The sequence below is a fragment of the Eurytemora carolleeae genome, unplaced genomic scaffold (assembly GCF_000591075.1).
Source record: "Eurytemora carolleeae unplaced genomic scaffold, Eaff_2.0 scaffold362, whole genome shotgun sequence".
Lineage (NCBI taxonomy): Eukaryota > Metazoa > Arthropoda > Copepoda > Calanoida > Temoridae > Eurytemora > Eurytemora carolleeae.
In genome coordinates this window covers 149879-155545 of record NW_019396498.1, presented here as the reverse complement: position 1 = coordinate 155545, position 5667 = coordinate 149879, and the positions used below count along the sequence as shown (strand labels likewise).

Below are 5667 nucleotides of genomic sequence, written 5' to 3'. Positions count from 1 at the left end.
ATAAAACAGAGAAGTGAAAATTATACAGGAAACAAGAATATGAAGAAGAACAAAGGTATTTACAATTCTAGAGTTTTATGAAGTTATGCATGATCTAGATTTTTAGACGTTTAAATTTTAATTAAAATACCCTTTCAAAATTACATTCTTACTGTTTACGAAAAAGGAGCTAAATTTTCGAATTAGACAATCTCCATTTACAATCGTTTGCAAAACAGAACCCACTGTTCCCTCTTCACACAACATTAGATTGCATAATAATCATTTATTCAAGCAATGGACGGAAAGATTAGGAAAACCGCGTTTACCAAATATTCAAAGACTACTGAATAATAATCATTTATGATTCCTATAGCTTTTCTATCCAATTGTGAAAACCTCTAATATTTCAAACCTTCACAAATCAAATCGTTCTTCGTGTTGCAAAGAAAATTAGAACTTGCTTAGTTATATCTTTATTTATTTATTGTATTTTATTATTCTCCATTAGGATTCTAAGTTGGTAGATTTTTGCACATGCTAAATCTTATTCTGTTATACGTACTAAACTTTAAAACTGAAAAATAATTATTTTGTTATGCTGCACCTCGGTCTCTCTAAATTTAACTAGTAATCCCTGACTAATTATAATTTCAAAACCTAGTATATAATATTCGTCATATTGTAAAAGTTTTAATATTAATCAGGCGGGGATAATACCCAAAACAGCTTATTTCCACCTAATAGATATAATACATTCATATAGTTTACAATTTAAAAATAGTTTTTTTTGCCTGTAACATTATAACTTGTGTATTTTTAGCAATAAACTATATCTTATCTTATCTTATCTTATCTTATCTTATCTTATCTTATCTAAGAATCAAATAAGACAATTTAGAGAACCAATAGCATGCTTTTTACTTCAAAAGATTTGAGTTTTAAGTTCAACTATAGATGCTAAGACACGTATGAACTAATAAAGTGAAGTCATGTATAATTTGTTGAATAAAACGAGAAGTTTAAAACTACAATATATATGACGATTGATGCCCTCCTTTTTTTGTCTGATATATACTTTAAAAAAAGAATATATTTACGGAATATTCGTTTTGTATGCTTAGACCTACTAGATAGCGAAGAGTTTGAAAGCAGTCTTTTTAATTCTATAGTACTCCATATGCCGAGTCCATTAGCACCTGATCCAATCAGGGTTCAGTCATGTGTTTGTTGTCTATTCTGTACCAATAGAAATAACATGGCGGTAACATCTATCTTTCAAATCCTTCAATCGGCGCTATCAGTAAATGGAAATATATACTTCAACTGAAACAATAGTGATAGGTCTATAAAGAGAATTCGAATTCTGCCAATCTAGAAAGGTCAAAAGTAACGGCAAATTATTGGTGGGACTTAGCCCAATAGTTTATAGTTTTGATTTTTATTGGGGTGCATCTAAGAAATATTTTTAAGAAAAGGGAGCTGTGACTAAAAACACAATATTCAAATTTTGTGTTAAATACTTTTTTGGCTGTTTCACAATGTGAGAAAATTTTTTGTCTTATAATGCTGGGCGTCTAAAAACATAGGAATAAGATAATGCCCGAATTCAGATATCTTTATGGACTAAAATTACAAAGGAATTGAGTCTTTGCCACAAACTCTAATTTTCTAATCACAATATCTTTGTAACCCAATGAAGGAGACCTTAGATATTTCAAACTATGAATTATATTAGATTAAATAATCTAAGTTTGAAATATCAAAGGTCTACTGCAGTACATTATAAAGATATGGGGATTACTTTTTTTTAGTTGGTGACAAAGACTTAATTCCTTTGATCAAACTAAGACTGTACTACAAATGAGAAATCCATAACAAGATATATTCTCGTAATTTTGTAAGTTTCGGATACTTTCAATTAATCAATATTAGGATTAACACCATATCTTTACAAGCTAGTCGTTACATTTTGGAAATCTTACCTGTATCTTTACGTCTTTTATTATGATTTATCAAATTTACATTTTTATGGAGATTCTCTGTAATCAGTTTCTACTATGTATAAGCAAAAGAATATAAAGCAATTTTGTCTTTGTCGCAAACTTTAATTTTCTAATCCTAGGTTTACACCATCAGGTTGCAAAGATATATGAGTCTAAAATTTTAGTTTTTGGTAAAGACTCATTTCCTTTCTGGAACTACTAAAGAAATTTCGTTTCTTCTTCTTCTTCTAAAGAAGACAAAGAAGCAACTCAAACAATTAGATTTAAATATTTTATTAATTTTTCTATTAATTAATCTATTCATTTTGTAAACATATCGAAATCTGAAGAATTGTTTTCAATTTCAGAAAAATCATCTCGTTGACCTGAAATATTATTATTAGAAGATTTAACTTTGTTTAATGTTCATACAGTTAAAATTAAACATTCATGCAATGTTGGAGAAACTTGGTTACATTACACGACATCTTGAACTTCATCTGATGGTAAACTTTTTTTCTGGCATCCAGCCCATCCCCCTGGGTTGTGATGGAAACAAATGATTGAAGAGGAGGAACAATAAAGGTATAAAAGAACAAAAATACATTGCAAATTAACAATTTCATCCACAGAAATTAGAAGAAGGCCACAGAGTCAATGAAAGTGGAGTGGACAAATCGACCTACCTATAGTGAATCCAACCCTTATCATAATTGCTGACAGTTTAAGCATACTGAAACATAAATATATTTAAAGAATACTGGAAAATGATTTTCATGCGCTCAGAAAATTTAGAAGTTGTTAATTTATTTACCTATGCAACCAGCACAGAAAAATTAAATAGTAGGAACTACAACAGGCGAAGAAATGAAGAAAACGAGATCTAAAAATAAGGTCGATAAGTTAATCAAGCATGTAAAGCTTATCAAGGTAGCTAAGTAAATCAAGCTAAAGTAAAGCTAATCAAGCTAGTAAAGCTTATCAAGGTAGTTAGGTTAATCAAGCTAGTAAAGCTTATCAAGGTCGCTAAGTTATTCAAGCTCTAGTAAAGCTTATCAAGGTAGTTAAGTTATTCAAGCTATAGTAAAGCTTATCAAGGTAGCTAAGTTAATCAAGCTAGTGAAGCTTATCAAGGTAGCTAAGTTAATCAAGCTATAGTAAAGCTTATCAAAGTAGTTAGGTTAATCAAGCTAGTAAAGCTTATCAAGGTAGCTAAGTTAATCAAGCAAGTAAAGCTTATCAAGGTAGTTAAGCTAATCAAGCTAGTTAAGCTATTAAAGCTAGTTAAGCTAATCAAGCTAGTTAAGCTAATCAAGCTAGTTAAGTTAATCAAACTAGTTAAGCTAATCAAGCTAGTTAAGTTAACCAACCAACCCAACCAAACTAACCAAACCAACCAATTTAACCAAACCAACCAAACTAACCAAACCAACCAAACCAACCAAACCAACCAAACCAACCAAACCAACCAAACTAACCAAAACAATCAAACTAACAAAATTAATTCTAAACTAAACAAACCATCCAAACTAACCAAACAAACCAAACTAGCTAATTTAACCAAACTAAACAAACCATTCAAATTAGAATGTTAATCAAATTAACCTACCTAGATAAAATAAAGAGTAGAGTGTTATCAAGAAACTGTAAAAGTAGAGCTATCATCTTCTTTTCAACTAATGTTCAATTTGGAAATCATAACCTAAGCACTGAACAATAATAACGAATTAATTCTAAAATCAGTTTTTTTCCAAAAGATGAATTTCAGGAATAATATATAACCAGCCAAAATCAAAACAATTTGAAACATAGAACTAAATATATTTGACCAACATTCTTTTCTAGAAACAATACAATCTTTTTTGACAACGATAAAACCATTTTTACCAAAAAAAAAAAAATGCAAAACTATTATCCGAATCACCTTTTTAAAATCAGCTTATTTTACATTCTCGTCAAAAAATTGAAAATAAAGAACCACTGCAGTTAAAAATAATCAAATAAAAAATTATTTTCGGAAAGTTTACGGTCGTTACCGTTATTACAAAAGGCAAAGTTATAAGCAGCCACATGTCAACCAAAAAAAATTTAAAAAAAGACAGCCATTATTCTGTCTTATATCAGCTTTAATTGTATTAGGGCAGCTTTGGGCAACTTTTATTTAAACAAGATTCTGCACTCCTAAGTATATGTAGGAGGACCGGGTCTAAGAAATTACATAAAGTTTAAGATCTGTGTCCTAACTACTGATCGACAAAAGATTGTAAACAAACTCCTTCCCTTCTCTCTCGCTCTGTGCTTCTATATATACTTTGCTTGTCTGTTGGTATGTTTGTATCCACTTCAAACGTCAATACGGCAGAACCGATTAAGTCCACATTTTTTGTGGGACCTCATGTGACCCCAGGAAAGGTTTATGGATGATCGAATTTTTTAATTTGCCTCTAACAAAATTCAATTTTTGAAAATTTTGATAATCCACGAAAATTTATTTTCGTAAAATCCGCGAAATTTTTAGTTTGTTATTGTTTTACAATTTATAGAAAGAGAGAAAATATTCACAATTAAAATAAGGGATGGGCACGATGCGCCCTAAAAGCCTAGTCTAAATATATGCTTTTTTTGTCTGGGTGTTTTTTGTTTGTTTGTATCCAATAAACGTGAACCGATCGGGCCCAAATTTTTTGTGGGACCTCACATGACCCCAGAAAAAGGTTTATGGATGATCAAAATTTAAAAAATGTGCCTGCAAAAATTCGAGTTTCATGAAATTTAAAAGTAAAGTTTTACAATTTAGACAAAGAGAAAATGTTCACAATTAAAATAGAAGATGGGCACGAAGCACCCAGAAAGCTTTTATCTGTATACCTCCGTACTCCATCTTTTCCAACCAGTCTTTAACTAAATATTTAATATTAAGCTGAGCATGACAATCAAAGAGCATGACAAGCAACTTTAATCAGAATTGTTATAAATCCCACGCACAAAGATATTTTTTCTGAAAATACTATAAAATATAGATACAGATAGGAATTGAGTTTTTTTTCTAAAAAAATTTAATGTTCTAACCCCCATATCTTTGCAGCCTGATGGTGTATACCTTTGATATTCAAAAATAATCTATACTAGTTGTACTTGAATTCATAGTTTTGAAATACGTAAGATCTACCTTGGGTTGAAAAATAAAGGGATTAGAAAATCTGAGTTTCTTGCAAAGACTCTGGCTTTAATTTTATCATGACTCAGGAATAAAGTCTTTCATGACTGTCATATTTATATCATCTCAGCTAGAAACGACGTAAAAAGAGAAAAATGAATATATTTCTCACTAAAAGACAGTGTGCGTGAAAAATTGAAGTGGGTAAGTGGAAAATGAAAGGGGGAAGTAGGCGATATATTGAAGGGGAAGTAGACGATATATTGAAGGGGAAGTAGACAATATATTGAAGGGGAAGTAGTAGATATATTGTAGGGGAAGTAGACTATATATTGAAGGGGAAGTAGACTATATATAAAAGGGGGAAGTAGACGATATATTGAAGGGGGAATTAGATTATATATGGAGGGGGGAAGTAGATTATATATAGAAGGGAGAAGTAGATTATGTATGGAAGGGGAAGTAGATTATATATGGAGGGGGGAAGCAGATTATAAATTGAAGGGAGAAGTAGATCATATATGGAAGGGGGAGTAGATCATATAT

The 5667-nt window shown here is 30.5% G+C and overlaps 2 long non-coding RNA genes across 2 annotated transcripts; both read right to left on the bottom strand.

The window, feature by feature from the left end:
* Positions 1-2242: 2242 nt before the first annotated feature.
* On the bottom strand, positions 2243-2814 carry LOC111704422 (uncharacterized). The gene is made up of 3 exons (XR_002765827.1): positions 2779-2814; positions 2651-2697; positions 2243-2350 (listed from the first exon to the last, which is right to left on the bottom strand). It is a non-coding gene; the product is annotated as an uncharacterized LOC111704422 (long non-coding RNA).
* LOC111704423 (uncharacterized) lies at positions 2808-4859 on the bottom strand. The gene is made up of 3 exons (XR_002765828.1): positions 4833-4859; positions 3574-3673; positions 2808-2847 (listed from the first exon to the last, which is right to left on the bottom strand). It is a non-coding gene; the product is annotated as an uncharacterized LOC111704423 (long non-coding RNA).
* Between the last annotated feature and the right edge of the window lie 808 nt (positions 4860-5667).